Source organism: Ursus maritimus, unplaced genomic scaffold (assembly GCF_017311325.1).
Source record: "Ursus maritimus isolate PB19 unplaced genomic scaffold, ASM1731132v1 scaffold_10, whole genome shotgun sequence".
NCBI classification, from domain to species: domain Eukaryota; kingdom Metazoa; phylum Chordata; class Mammalia; order Carnivora; family Ursidae; genus Ursus; species Ursus maritimus.
In genome coordinates this window covers 57948901-57964990 of record NW_024423344.1, presented here as the reverse complement: position 1 = coordinate 57964990, position 16090 = coordinate 57948901, and positions in this window count along the sequence as shown.

Sequence of the window (16090 nt, the reverse complement as noted above, 5' to 3'; positions counted from 1 at the left end):
TTCCTCAAAAAATTAGAAATGAAATACCATATGATCCAGTAATTCTACTACTGGGTATTTATCTGGAGAAAACAAAACAATAGTTAGAAAAGATATATGCACACCTATGGTTATTGCAGCATTATTTATAATAGCCAAGATATGGAAGCAACATAGTGTCCACAGAAAGATGAGTGGATAAAGATGTAGTATGTGTATAAAATGGAATATTACTCAGTCATAAAAAAGAATGAGATCTTTCCATTTGGGACACCATGGACAGACCTAGAAGGTAACATGTAAGTGAAATATGTCAGACAGAAAAAGACAAACACCATTTCACTTATACATTGTATCAAAACAAAACAAAACAAATGAACAACGGCAAAGAACACAGAATAGACTTATAAATACAGAGAACAAACTGGCGGATGCCGGAGGGAAGGGAGGTTAGAGGGATGGAAAAATGGGTGAAGGGGAGTGGAAGGTACTGACTTCCAGTTATGGGATGAATAGGTCACAAGGATGAAAGCTATCTAGAGTGTATGAATTATAGTCACTGGTAATGTAAGAGCATTTTATGGTGACAGATGGTAGCTACATTGTGGTGAGCATAGCATAATATATAGAGTTGTTGAATCACTACGTTGTACACCTGAAACTAATGTAACATTGTGTAGCAGCTGTACTTTAATTTAAAAACAGAATTCATATTTACATTAATTTTTACATATTAAGCAAAATGATTTTATCAGCAAATTACCATGAGCTATTAAAATTCATAACCTTTAAACTTCAGATATTATCAAAGGTTTTCTTGAGAAAACTATTTGGATGATCATTATCTCTAGTTTCCAATACTAACAGCCTATAACGAAATAGGATGATGAAAAAAACAAGCATCGGAATTCTCGATTCCTTTTTTATTCTAATTTTCTGAAGGAAATAAAATTGCAATTGTATAAACAGATGGTTGATCACCAGAGCAACCAGAATCTGATAAGAGTTTTCAGAAGCTTGTCAAGATCACAGCCCACACACTTGTACTTAAAAAAAAAAAGAAAGAAAGAAAAAAAAAAAAAGAACTGATTTGAGATTTAACAGAATTTATACAGGGGCTATTAGTGGGCTTCATGACAAAATCAAGACTCTTTTCCACTTTTATCCAGTTCTAAGTGGAGAAATTAAGTATATTTAATTTTAACATTAAATGAAATGAGGTTATGGGAAACAAAACTAATTTTTTAAAACAATGTGATGAAGTACTCATAATACTTATGACTTATTTTCTACTAACTACTAAATTCAGTAAATACCTAATGAATATTATTTTTAATACACCACTATACCAAGCACAACCACAGACAGATGATAGATAGATGATAGATAGATAAGAATCATATAAACCTTGCTCTGTAAAATGTAACAATCTAAATAACAGCGACATAAATGTACCTAACTGCAATAATAATAATAATAACAATAATAATAATAAAAAATTTGGTAAAAGCTTTAAGATATCAGGCAGTATGGAAAAATCATACAAATCAAGCTTTAGAAGTTAATATATCTAGAATTAATACATCTAAAATTGAATAAAACAGAGTATAGGCTGACAAGTTTACCTTTGGCAAATTATTTAAATTCTCTCTTAATCACTTAGTTCATTTGTAAAAGGTGACTACAACAGCCAACTTTAGTTTCATTGCATAGATTAACATACATGCAAAGTAATTATCATAGACTTAACTATATTTTGTTTACTGTTCTTTTTGACATTGCTGCTACTATTATTACAACCAATAACAACTAATAGGTGCTCAGTAATGGTGAGAACATGCTTCCCTGGGGGAGCCAATCTTCAATGTCTGATAGACTGAAGATAGATGTGACAGCTTCTAGTATTTAAGAGTGGTCAGAGAAATTGATTGGAAGTCATGTTTGCATAAAAAGTACACGCTAGTTTCACCATTAACGTGTACTATTTGGAGATTTGAAGTGTGTGTGTGTTTGTGTGTGTGTGTGTGTGTGTGTGTGTGTGTGTGTATGTGTGCATTCACACATTGGAAAATGCCAGGGAGAGAGGAGTTAGAGTCTCTGTAAATCACTAATAAATAATGGAGATGACTCTTCAAATTTTAGAATTAGAAAAAAATCAAAAAATGGAGACTAGGAATGACGGGTTTGTGTTCATGAGTAAGCAAGGAATAGAGTTTGTTGTAGAGTGCATTTAGGACAGTAGAGAGAGATAAGTAAGGGCTGGGATATTATGAAGTTTCCTAGAATGGTCTCAGAGACATTATTGTTTTCTTAACTGCAGAACGCCTGAACTCCCTTTATATTTTTGAATCTGTCTTTTTAATGAGTCTTAAAAGGCATTGTGGTGATGTTGCAGAGGAAACCACACCATTGTGATGTGCCAGATTGTTCTGAAGAGTATTTTCATGACAGTTTAGAGGCCGTTAATATTTTATCATTCACTGTAATTCTGAGATTCAGTGAGTTAAATTATGAATACCGAATAAATGTCTTACAGACATCATTGATTTTAATGTCCATTCATGTTCCTAGTACATTGTCCTTTATCTAGAAGATCCTCATTAACTAAGCATTAAATGAATGACAGGAGAATAAATTAATGAATACATACATGCATTAAGAAATGTGTTGGACAGAGGTTTAGGTAGGTAATGCAACAAATAATTGAGGTAACTCCTATGAGAAATGAAGTTTCAACTAAGAAAAAATTATTACAGGGCTCATCTGTAGTAAAGAGTAGAGGAAAATAAATTAATACAAATATTTTAATGGAAAGTTTTCAAATCCTTGATTTAATATTTGGAGTCTAAGAATTTCTTCTATATGTATTTTTCCCTAAGCTGGATATGCTATCTTTACTTAAAAAAAAATACATTATACAATTTGAATTTTGGATGGAATGGCATGTCTATTATTTATTTATATTTTATTTTGAAAGTATCTATGTATTTAAACCTTAAAACAGGAAATAATATCTTAAAAGGAAAAATATTAGATTGATATCTATCAAAATTATAATACATACACAAAAAACATGCATATTTTAAAAAATCATGCACTGGATCATCTTAGAATGTCAACTAGCAAGTGCTAAGTGATTTTGCATTTTGATAAATAGGAGTCTAATTTTATTTATATTTGAAAAAAATCAAATTTCTTCTCAGATGTAGTGACTTTTAAAAATCAATTTTCAAAAAGTTTGGAAGCATATGATACAAAATAATATTGAATAGAACATTGTTATAGTTTTACACATCACTGAATATTTTTTCTTCTTTTTCTATCATCTTATTCTGCTTTTATTATTTTCATGCTACTTATCGCCAATTTTATATTTTATTTAACTACTTAGTTATCAGATTTATTTATTTTATCTTGCCATATAACGTTAAGATCCATGAAACAACCTAGCACAGTGCTTTGCACATAAAAAGTACTCAATAAATAGGGTTGGATAATTAAATGAATTAATTAAATAAATGCATAAATTTAGGAAGATTACACTAAATTGAAACCTTTTTTCTCTCTGTGTGTGTGTATGACATATGTCTCTGTGGTAGCCCAAAGGAAAATATAAGACTTTGACAACAGACAGTGTTAACTTAAATAGGAATGAGAAAGTATTATGTCCTATTCCTTGCCCATAACAAATACCCAAAAAATAATTTTAATGAATAAGTGTGGGAGAGAAATAATTACAAGTTAATTCTTGTATTGATAATATTAAATTGGATTGGACAAAGTGGCTTCTGTTACAAGTACGTGAGAGATCAAAATGAGTAGTTCTAAACATAGTGAAATTAAGCTTATTTGATATTATTTGGTCCAAGAACATAAACTAGTTACAGACTAGAGGAAAATTTGACTTTATTAATAGTTTATATAATGAAGTAAAATAATGCAAAATAAATATTTTAAGAGCATCTTATCTTACAAATAGAGAAAAATGCATGTAGTGTTTAAGAAAAATAACTCCTTTCTTTCAGTGACGAGACAGAGCTCCTAACACTTATTTTATTATTAAACAAGAATACAGGGATTTTACCTTTTTATTGAAAATACTTTATTTAAATTCATTAACGATACTTATAATGTAATTTACACTATTTTCATGCTTTCGAACTTACATGATGTTTGCTTCTGTCATGTAGAAAATTATTGGATCTGTCCTTATCCTTACACTAAGGAAGTGTTAACTAATTTGCATTCTCTTTAAATCACATGTTAAAATGTATTAACATTTACCAATATATAATTAATTAAAACTATAGAATAATGTTTTAAAATATTTTGGGGGAAGGATAATCTAGTTTTGTTTTTCTTCCAAACATTTAACTAGATTACCACTTTTATTTCATTAATTTTAATGACATATAAAGACATTTCAATTGTACATTTTCATATATAATTTTTATATAGTGATGTATAAATCTGTGTATATAGAACTGATATATATATGTAATAATATATGTATATATTGATATGTAACTAAGTTTCAGGACAATTTACATCAGTTTATTGACTTTTTTGTTTCTTTCAAAACTAGTGATAGAGTAATTTCCCTAGTGTACTCAAAATTAATAATACATAATTACTAAATAGTAATTTCAATGTGGTGTGAAGCCCCAGGAGCTTCTGAAATGGGCCAGGTAGGGCACTGTTTTATGAACATTACTTCTTTTAATTCTCAGACAATCTCATGGAATATGTGCTCCTCATTACCTGCTTTTAGAGAAGAGGATATTAAGACTTGGATGGGTTAAGTGATTTTCATCAGGTCACAGATCTTCTATATGCTGGAGCCAGCACATAAACCCAGGTATTGTGACTCAAAAGCCAGCTCATTTCACCATTATTTTGTCTTTTCTAAAACTCTATTTTATTATTATTTCTTTTAACTGCCACGGAAATGTTAGCATTATTTAGCTTCTATCTTGTGGAAGGACCTTTGGGATTTTTACTTTATCACTGTCACGAACCATGGTGTAATAAGCACCCTTTTTCATGCTTTTTTTTTTTTAATCAGATGTGACTATTTCTTAATATAGGTCCTATCTTTTCTTTTTTCTTAGCTAATGATTAATTTCTATAGCTCTTCATAATAAGAGCCCTTAAAACAAAGAGACTAACAAAAACTCCTCAATTTGTTTTCATTGGGTTTGGTATTTTAATGTTAATTTTGAATATAATAAATTTATTAGCAAATCTAATTTTTCTTGCTCAATTGTTATTTTGCTAACATTTCTAGTACGGTATTAAGTAATAATTATTCTTTTGAATTCCTCCTTTAAGGATTGTTTTTGAGTCAGGTACAATAGTATAAGAAATATTCTTTACCGACTCTACTAAAACGTATGTTTAATTTTCACAACAGAATATTTTCTTTTACCAAGTATCTTTTTTTTGTTGTTAAAAGTAATAGTTTGATTTTTCTGCCTAAACATCAATATTCTTAAAAATAATATTGAAATTATGATGTTATTTTAAGGACAGCTGTTCTTGCAAGAACTCATAAAAAATAGATTTATTTGCTAGTAAATAGGGCCTCCCTTCACTTGAAATTTCTGAATGGGAAAAAGAATATTAGCTAATGGAATAAGGTATCAAATTCAAAAACAGTCTTCATTGCTGGAAAGGAGAAAGAAAGCCTCTCCCATCCGTGCCTTCTTTAAGACTTGAGTGCTCCAACCCACTACATACTATGAATGAATTATTCATTGAGTGAAGAGAGGAAAAGAGTATCTCTTCACTTACTGTTTTGTTCATTTTGTTAAGTTACTTAGCTTATCACCAAAGCCATTGTTCACTATGATCTCACGGGAGAAGAGTTGCTGAAAATGAGGGAAAACATGATACCATTTCCATGTGAAAACATGTAGAACAACCTTCTCAACTTGTACCATTCTTATGTGACCAATAATATGGGTAGCTGAACCTTGAAATAGTCTTCAAAATCTTTTTAAAAAATATTTTATTTATTTGTCAGAAAGAGAGAGAGAGTGCACAAGCAGGGGAAGCAGCAGGCAGAGGGAGAAGCAGACTACCTGCCGAGCAAGGAGTTCAATGTGGGCTCCATCCCAGGCCTCTGGGATCACGACCTGAGCCGAGGGCATATGCTTAACCAACTGACCGACCCAGGCATTCTAAGATCTTTTTTCTATTAGTTCTAGAAGCTTCTAAAAAGAATTGTGAGAGGACTTTGATGAAGTCAATGCCAAGACTATACTTTTCTTTAGTCAGAATTTCCCTCCTGTTACTATTCCAATTGCGTTTTATATCCTTATTCCTAGTGATTTTTATAAGATGCTGTCATGAGCACTCCATGAAGGTGCACACACGAGTTGTGTCTTTACAGGACGTCAGCTTTATTCAATCATAAAGCAAAGTTAATCACAATGATAAAGCAGGTTCAGGATTCCAAACTCAATGACTTTTCAGCATGTGATTAAACTTGGTTTCTTACACAGCACACAGAGCAGGACATAAGACAAACCACATAATGAACAAGCCAACAGAAGTGTGTGGGAAGTTAACAAACAAAACGCGAAGTCAGTCTGTGGGTGCTCCATTGAGATAAGGCCTACGTCCTGTTGGGGTCAGCTCTCGGCACTTACTGCTTATTATGTTCAAGCAACGAAGGATCTCAGTTTTGTTCAGAGCTCATTTGGGCAGAGCCTTCAGCGGCAGTTGCCTTTTTTAAGTGGTCAGACATGGAGAGGTCATGTCTGAAGAGTTTGATGGTTTGCTGCCAAAATCCTCCCCTTTTAAAGGGATTTAATCGGTCTTGGACCCCTGCAGACCTTCTCTGCTCCTGCTTGTTATCAGTTCTGGGGTGTCAGCTGATGCTGGTCCCAGGGATATCTCATAGCTGCACTGCCTTTAACTACTTGCATCATTGCTTGACAGAGGCTCCTGCTTGACATGAGAGACTCCATTTTGCTCTCTACAGATGCATAGCACATTTGAGGAGTCACGGAGTATGTATTGAGTTCTTCTGGGATTACACATTGAGGATAAGCGAAAAACAAAATGGATAGGCTCCCTTCTTTTATGGAGATTTTATCTAATGAAATAAATAGCACTGCATCTCAAATAAAATGATTTCAGCGTCAGCAAAATCACTGATGTATTAATTTTACCATTTCTCCTTCAATTTTAAGTAATACCTATTTTTAAATAGTTAGAGTTGAAAAAGTAGTATTACAAATCCTTTTGGGAAAAATCAAATTCTTTAAAATTTATCTTCTCCTCATTTTTACTTCAATACAAAGAACAGAAGAAATCCCAAATCCAACTAGCTTTGGCCCAAAAGCTCTTATCAGAAAACTCACATAACCCTAGAGAAAACAATGGAGTAGCAGAGCCTCAGTACCAATGGAAATAGAGTCTTTGCCCTGAAATCTTTTTCACCTCATCTCTTATCTCTGTTTCCCATTGCTTATTGTCTTTATTTTCCAGTCAGACTTCCAACCCATGTCAGGAAACAGGACCACTTACAGAAACCGAGCAAGTTGTCCCTAGAGAATCACTTTGTCTCTTTCTTAGCTTCGGAAAACAGTTTAGTATAACTTTGATAAAATCAAGTCCTCAGAATCAGTCAAAATATCAGTCAAGCAGGCAATTTTAAAAGTCATAATTACCTTATGATCCATAATTGCAGATGAAAACCAGTATGTTCTAGAAGGGTTGAAGGATAGCTGCTGAGCAAAGCATTAAAGGTTTCAAGTGATGGTCTGATCTCAAGGTTATTTAAATTGTCATTCTGTAGCTTCAGTTTAGACTTTGATTATTATAATAGATGGGGCTCCATTGGAATATCCAAACTCAGATTTATTAAAGTTATTCAAAAATGTACCTCAAAACTGCCTAATAATTCAAAAGAACAAGAGGAGAGATACCTAGGTGGCTCAGTTAGTTAAGCGTCTGCCTTCAGCTCAGGTCATGATCTCAGGGTCCAGGGATCGAGGCCCATGTTGGGCTCCCTGCTCAGCAGGGAGTCTGCTTCTCCCTCTGCTCCTTCCCCCCACTCGTGTTCTCTCTCTCTCCCTCCAATAAATAAATAAAATCTTTAAGAAAAATGGACAGGAGGATACCAATGCTCTAGGTCTATACTCTTATATTTCAAGACACTGTAACAAAAATATTGCTTCAAATGATATTCCTATCTAATATTTATTAGACACTATATTTTAAAAAACAGGATAGAAGAGAAATTAATCTTAGTTTCATACCAAGATCTAATCAATCCATGCCAGTTGATCAGATCTTATGGATTTAAAATCAGATATGGAAATCGTCCATGAAGAAATTAATTATGACCTGTCCTTAGGTCTAAATCTGTTATAGTGACAACAGTTTGATGACAATTTCTCCCCATAAAGGATCTCTTGCATATTTGAAACCACTCCATTTCCATTTGTTCTCTAACAACTCCATGCAGAATCACAGTGCATGAAAAAGCTCTGCCCAGAGAGAGAACCTATTCTCTATTAAGAGCATCCACTCCAAATCTAGGACAGTTAACATTACTATTCTTATTCTAATCCCATCTCATGCTATTTTGTCTGCATTGCTTCAATCTCAGGAGAACTCATGGCATTTTTTAATGTACCTTATTGGGTACCTGTATTCCTTCTCCTTCTTCCTTTCTTCTCCTGAATCCTTTAAGTCCATAAATCTAGCCCATCTAGTAAGGAATCACATGTACTTAGCTAGGTAGTCTTCCCCAAAGCACTGCTTTCCTTCAGTGTTTGAGTTTCCCAGGTCTTAAATAACTTGCACTGTATCAGTGACTGCATAAACATTCCTTATTTGCCAATTCCTTTACTATAGCAGTTAGGTATACTTCTAATTTTTCTTTAACGTTTAATTTTCCTCTGTTGTTCCTCTAATCCTTTGAAGCAGACACAGCTGTTAAAGATATGTTTTAAACTTAATTCTCAATTTATCCTTATTCTACCCTGTCACTTTTCCTGGATCAGAGTATTTTCCTCTCTCTTTGCTTCCAGGTCAATACATTCATTCTCCTAACAAAGTACAACGAATATTGCTTTGTGAAATTGGGAGATGGGGAGTAGCAGTTCCAGAGGTTTTGATTGGCCCTTTCTAACTATGTTAGCTCTTACCCTACAGGCAGGGAAGCAACGTGGGAGTTATTCCAACTCTCAAGTCTATAGATGCTACCTGTACATCCTGGGTCAGTAAAATTATTAGTGAATGTGTCGGTTGACCTAATGGACCCACAGTTAACCATAACACTATTTATTACTTGGTCCCCATAAGCCCGCCTCTATCGGGAGGTCCATGCTGACACCATGCTGGGTATTCACGCCATCTCCAAACCCTATATTCAATAGTTCACAAACGTCTGATTATTTTCCTTTCCTTGGCATACAGTAAACTGAATAAATGACCATAGGTTCTTTGGAGAATGATTGGATGAATCAGTATGGTATAAACTTTCAATATAGTTGCAGAGTACTTTCTCATAAGAATCTCACAAATTCTTCAGATGATAAATTCCAGAAATGAATATCAGTTAAGGTCTGGGAATTTAGCAAATGTCATGGATTTTTATTGAGGTAACCAATCTCACCTGTCTGCTCCTGCGTCATTGTTGACTATTCCAAGGGATGCCATGTTTTATTTAACTGTTCATAAAATTCTCTGCTAGTGAAGCCCCCTTGTTGGTCTCTACAATCTTGCTATTTATTATGGTAATTGCAACCTTCTGGGTTTTGATAGTTAAATACTATCACCTGACCTCTATTAGCATTCCTTCCATTAGGGTCCATGGATATTGGTAAATTGAGCACTAAAATCACTACCCCAACTGTCATACAGAGCCTGAAATGGAGAGCCATCACTGTACTTCCTAGTGAGGTTGGTCCTCCTTTATCAGCACATTCTTGACAACCTTGGTGAATATTATGTCCTTTTTGCCTTAAAATCGAATGTAATACTCACAGTTTTCTTGACCTCTCAGAATTCAATTTCAGCAACCCACTTTCCTCAGCCTTTCTCTTCCTTCTTTTACTGACAGCCAGAATACCTTGATCATTTCTACTCTGTTCAACAGTAGCCATCAATTTCTCCAGATTTCTCAAAGGCACCCTAACAGATTTTGATCCATCCCCTAGGATCTTTGCCAGCTTGTTAAATCCCCTATCCCTAGAAAGTACTTTCAAGTCAATGAATTTTTACTTGCTTGCTTTTAGATGTTCACCCTCTTCATCCAGCATCCTCAATCTCCAATACCTGGGATATTTTCAAGGCTGACTTAATACATCTTGGCTGAGTATTTAATATCTACTTATTCTATCACTAATTGTTTGATATTCTTCTACTCAACTATGTTCATCTTTCCACTATAGGAGAGAAGGACCCTACTTGTAAGCTACAAAATACATCCTTTGACTCTCAAATTTAGGCTTTATCTGCCATTAATGACCTTAAGTTTCTCATTATCTCTCTGGAGAGTATCAGCAATAACCAGCCACCTATGCTCTTTCATGCTTTTAAAATACCTAAATCATTGCACCTGCAAGCACACTTCCCACAGTTGTAACCACGTCCCAGGACACCTCCAGTGAAATCTTTAGCAATTGTGTTGTCACTATCACACTGGATGTACCCATAGTACTCTGATAGCATCATGTTTGTCCATCAGATGATGAGTCAATGGTCCCAGAATGCAGGCCCTTTGCTTCAGACCACTACTGATATCATAGGTTTTAGTTTGGGTCCCTCAAGAAGTAGACACCAAAGATCGGATTAGATATGCAAAAGATTTATTGGGTAAGAGAATGGGAGAAAGCCAGAGAAGTTCAGGGAAGCATCAGACCCTAATGTATGTCTGACTCCTCTGGAGGAGAGAGGGAAGTAAATAAGATTAAATAGACAAAAAAACAAAAAACAAAAACAAAACATTCCTAAGAAAGTTAAGGCTAGGACAATACTGAGTCATCAAGCCAAAGTCACCTGTTAGAAATGTAACATATCTCAGGAACAGGCCAACTTCAGTAACCCTGAAATGCTTAGTCATTGGTGAGAGGACTCTATTGGAAATATGACTTCATTGAGATTGCATTGACAGTTTTCAGGGAACAGCACCCAGGGCCAGGGATTAACTAGATTCCTGGAGGTCAGGATCTGATAGGCATACCTACATGACAATGATTCCTGCGTCCTGCCAGATTCAAAGCAATGAAACTCTGCAGTCACACAGGGTCTTGGCTTAGAGGTGTTTGTGCTTCCTTTAATGCTCTGATGTTGATATCTTAATTTATTAATACTTTTTGAATAAGGATTTCTACTTTTTCATTTTGCACTGGTCCCCAGAAATTGTATAGTTAATCTTGTCTGTGACTGTGACTATAGTAATGTTCTAATTTCTACCTCCTACAGAAGGGTATTTCCACGCAAGAATTCACTTCCAGTTATCAATCCAACATGTATCTCAAAGCCATACTTGATCTGAAACTGTTATTGTCTCTCATATGCTCTACTTCATAAACTCTCAAGGTTTGTTTCCACATGTAAAATGTAATTTCTGTTTCTACACCTATAAACATTACCTAAATTCTATCAAAATCTAATAATTCTCTGCTGAATTTTACCTTTACTCAAACCTCAAATTTGTGGAGAATGCATAATTATTCATTCAAGAATGTATAATTATTCAAGAAAGAGTGAATAATTATTCAAGAAAGTGAATAATTACTCAAGAATGTTATAACTGGATTAACTTTCTAATCTCATTTGTATATTTGAAGTAACCAGCCTTTTTGAGGGGTTTGACAACAGGTGCAAAGTTTACTCCCACAGGGGCACCTGGGTGGCTCAGTCGGTTAAGCTTCAGCTCAGGTCATGATCCCAGGGTCCAGGGATAGAACTCCGCATTGGGCTCCCTACTCAGGATGGAGCCTGCTTCTCCCCTTCCCCTCCTCCTGCTTCTGTTCTCTCTTTCTCTTTCTCTCTGTCAATAAATAAAATCTTAAAAAAAAAAGTTTACTCTCACCATTTGTTTTAAAAATAGCTCTGATGGGCATTAAGGAGGACATGTGATATAATGAGCACTGGGTGTTATACACAACTGATGACTCACTGAACTCTACCTCTGAAACTTATAATACACTGTATGTTAATTAATTGAATTTAATTATATATATATATATATAGCTCTAGGGGCACCTGGGTGGCTCAGTTGGTTAAGTGTCCAAATAGTGATCTCAGCTTAGATCTTGATCTCAGGGTCAGTGAGGTCAAGCCCCGAGTTGGGCTCCACCCTGTGTGTGGAGCCTACTTAAAAAAAAAAAAAAAAAAAAAAAAAAGCTCTAGTTTATTCATTAGTCTTGAATATGATTGCATAATTTAATGACCCAAACTCTGGATTCAATAATAGAGTAATGGTAGATTTTATTAACAAATGCATATAAAAAGGGACATTATAGAGATAAATTTTTATATTTGGAGGTTGGAATGTAGGACTAGCTTGAATAACATTTCTGTAAAAATCAAGAATAAAGATGAAAAAGAAAACACTCTGGCTTTAAGAACTAAGGAAAAAACAGTGAGAAATGAAAAGACTTTAGAACTAGAACTTGAAATAGGAAACCATTAATTAAGCTTGTGAAAGAAAATATTAAACATTAAACATAAAAGAAAAACTTATATTGTAATAAAATCATCCTAAAAATGGTCTAAAGAAGAACAGTTTGAAATAAAAAAAAAAAACTTAAGGGAAAAAAATTACTCGTTCTGAAAAGAGACCTTTTTTTTGAAGATCAGGGAAGGTTGGAACTATACACAATGAAAAGAACTATTAAAAAACTGCTCTTTTAAGTTGTGATCTAGGTGATTATGCATTATTGTCTTTTTGTTAGATTTTGGAGGCTGAGACAAAGATAATCAAAATATTAAAGGAATCATCTGAAAACTCGAACTGGAATGAACTCACCAGATAATCTAAAGTAACGGCAAAGTTTGGAAAGGTACTCCTTAAAACAGTATTTAGAATCTCTGAATATCAATCATATAATAAGCACTCAATAGCTGTTAGTAACAATAGTCTTTGTCAATTCATTTCATTAGCAATTAAGTGAAACTCCAAACTTTTTTTTTTTTTGAGAAAAAAGGGCATTCATTTTCTCTTTAACTGGGCAATCCCAGGATACAGTTTCTTCATGTGTTGCTAGATCCATCACTCTTTTGAATACATCAGAGCTCATCCTGATTCTTCTTCCACCTTTTAACCAGGATCCGCCCATATCTACCAAAGTTTGTTACACTTATTTAATACGCAGAAAAGAAATTAGGTGGATTTAAATCAATGAACCACCATCATAAGCATGGGTAAAGAGTGCTCGCAAGAAGAGTTGCTTTTTTCTAAAATAATCTAATAAAATAGCATAGGTTTGGAATCTTTGTTAAGTAAAAAATATTAGTCATCTTAAATGGATAGTATTGGAAGAAATAAAAGATAGTGTGCAGTAAGCTAGAAACAACAAATACATGTTATCCCATTGATAAATTCCCTGAATAAAATATGAGGAATTCAAATAGAAATCACATTTTACAAACGTACGTGGCCTAACTTTTTTTGATGGTCTGAAATGTCTTTTTTTGGAGAAATAGAATATCTGTGATTTTTGCTTGTTTGTTTTTGATTGGGGAAGTTAGAATTTGTAAGAAAAAAGGATAGACTATTGATTCTTAAAAGAGGAACAGGAATTGGATATAAAGCTGAAAAACTCGGGAGGAATAGAATTTTTAAGACTTATGGTAAATTCCATTTGTATTATGCAAACTAAGGAGTCAAGAATGCTGTGCATACTTTGAATATAAATATTTTGTTTTTCATTTCTGCTAAAGTTACAGAAAAAAATTAACATAAAAAAATACATTAAGTATTGCTGGCTTGCAAAACTGTTGTTAAATAAGATAGCTTTCCAAAATCCTCCACAATGCCACTGTTTTCTCTATGCTTGCAAAATATTCCTACTGTCCATTACTGGATTCAAAATGTTTCTTTTTGTTAGCATGACATTTAAAAATTAATGTGTGATAATTTATTTAAAACAGTTTTGTTTTCAGCATAGTCATCAAGAGCGTTCATTTTCATAGCTCTGTAATCACTGGGATAATACATAATTTTTAAATCTCCCTTTTATTCATTACATAATATAATGAAATTCTCAGGCTTCAAATCCATTCATAGCTGCACTTTTTCCTTGGATCTGAAAATTCAGTAAGTAATATTGTTTTTTTTCACTACTAATTGAATTTTATTAGTCATTAAAAATCCCTGGATAAAGGTGAAAAAGACACTCGTAAGTGCTGAGTCAACATGAGGCAAGTATTATAGCATTATGATAATAATACCATATATTTGTTTAGAGATTTACAGTTTATGAGGTGCTTTCATTTACTCAAATCACTTGATCTCTACAATAAGTACCTAAGTCAGGATATTTTTGATTGTACATGACAGACATATTAACCTATACTAGCCTAAGTATTTAGAGGAATTATTATAAAGGTCCTCAGCTGACATTTGGAACTTAGTGGACAAAACTGTGATTATGGAACAAATACACACAACAGCTTAAAAGCACTCTGTCTCCAGTTCCTGGTACATCCTATCTATGTGTGTACTCTGTTGGAGGAAGTCACCAAGAGGACGTGACCACAGGTTAACTTGAGAGCTGGACGTAGGCAATGGGATGCTCCTCCCCGTCCCTGTCCTTGGAATATATATTCTGTGTACTGTTTCCTACAGCAGGAACCCTTCCAAGGAGGAAACCTTGAGAGAACAACGTGCTGTTGATACAACTGGATGGCCTAAGTGACTGAACCCAGTTAAGACCTCCATATAAACTTCTAAGGTTCCAGCAGGTAGTGCAGAGATCTATTGGTCTTGAAGGCGAGGAAGACAAGCCTCGTCAGTACGTTCCCTTGTTGTTAAACCTGCCACCTACCAGTCTGGAGTGGCTGCCCCTTTCTTCAGTCTCTCCCTGCCCTCCACACCTGGGGGACAGTTTGTGAGTCAACAGCTATCTCTCACTCTCTGTTCTCCTCCATTTCTATTTCTTTTCTGAATTCTACTTTTATACATTTCTCATGTCTGAATAGCAGGAAACATGTTCACAGGTAAGTTCTAAGCTTTACAACTTAGATACAGACAATCAAAGAAAGACAAACTTCTCTCACTCAATTCCATTTCCAAAATGTTTGTTGAAGCATTGCCGGGGCCAAAAGGAAACATTCAAATACGGTGGAGACGAGTGGTAATAGTGCCAGGTCCAGGAAGGAGAATACATTTCCCTGAGGAACAAGGGACGAAATGGTGCTTATTCTCTACAAATATCACAAGGTACATGGGATTACTATGTTTCCAAATTTATAAATGAAGAACAAATGACCAGGGTTCAAAGAAGTTAATTTATGAGTTTTTCAACATATTCCATAAATTTTATTTAAGATATTTATGTAAGATTTTGTACTAAAATTCCTTTGAAATTTTACATATAAGGTAAAGGTGATTAAGTGATGGCAGCATAGATACAGGTAATTCTGTTTATAGCTAATTTAATACTTAAGGATTATTGATGGATGGATAGATGCATATCGATGGATAAATGCATGCACATTGTTACATATATGCAAAAATACATATATGCATAAAACATGGTGTGCATATATACGTATAATACATATTAGAATATAAGGCTTCTGTAGGTGCATTCATCAATCATTTATTTCATTATTACTGGGTTTTGAATCCTAGTTGAATCCTAATCCTACTTTCTCCATATTTAGTATATAAATGAATTTACTCATATCTCCTAGATCATTTTTTATATTATTTTTCTTTGTATCTTCGGATCTCCAAAATCTTAGTGAATTTCTATGCTGTGTTTTATGAACTATGATCCCAAAATTTATATTTTCTAAGTGACTAGTACCTATTGTCCCAACACTGTTTATTTAAAAAAATATTGGTTTTCATGCTAATTTAAAATAGCACTCTTATCAAACACTGACTGTTTAGTCTATTTCTGGATCTAGACTG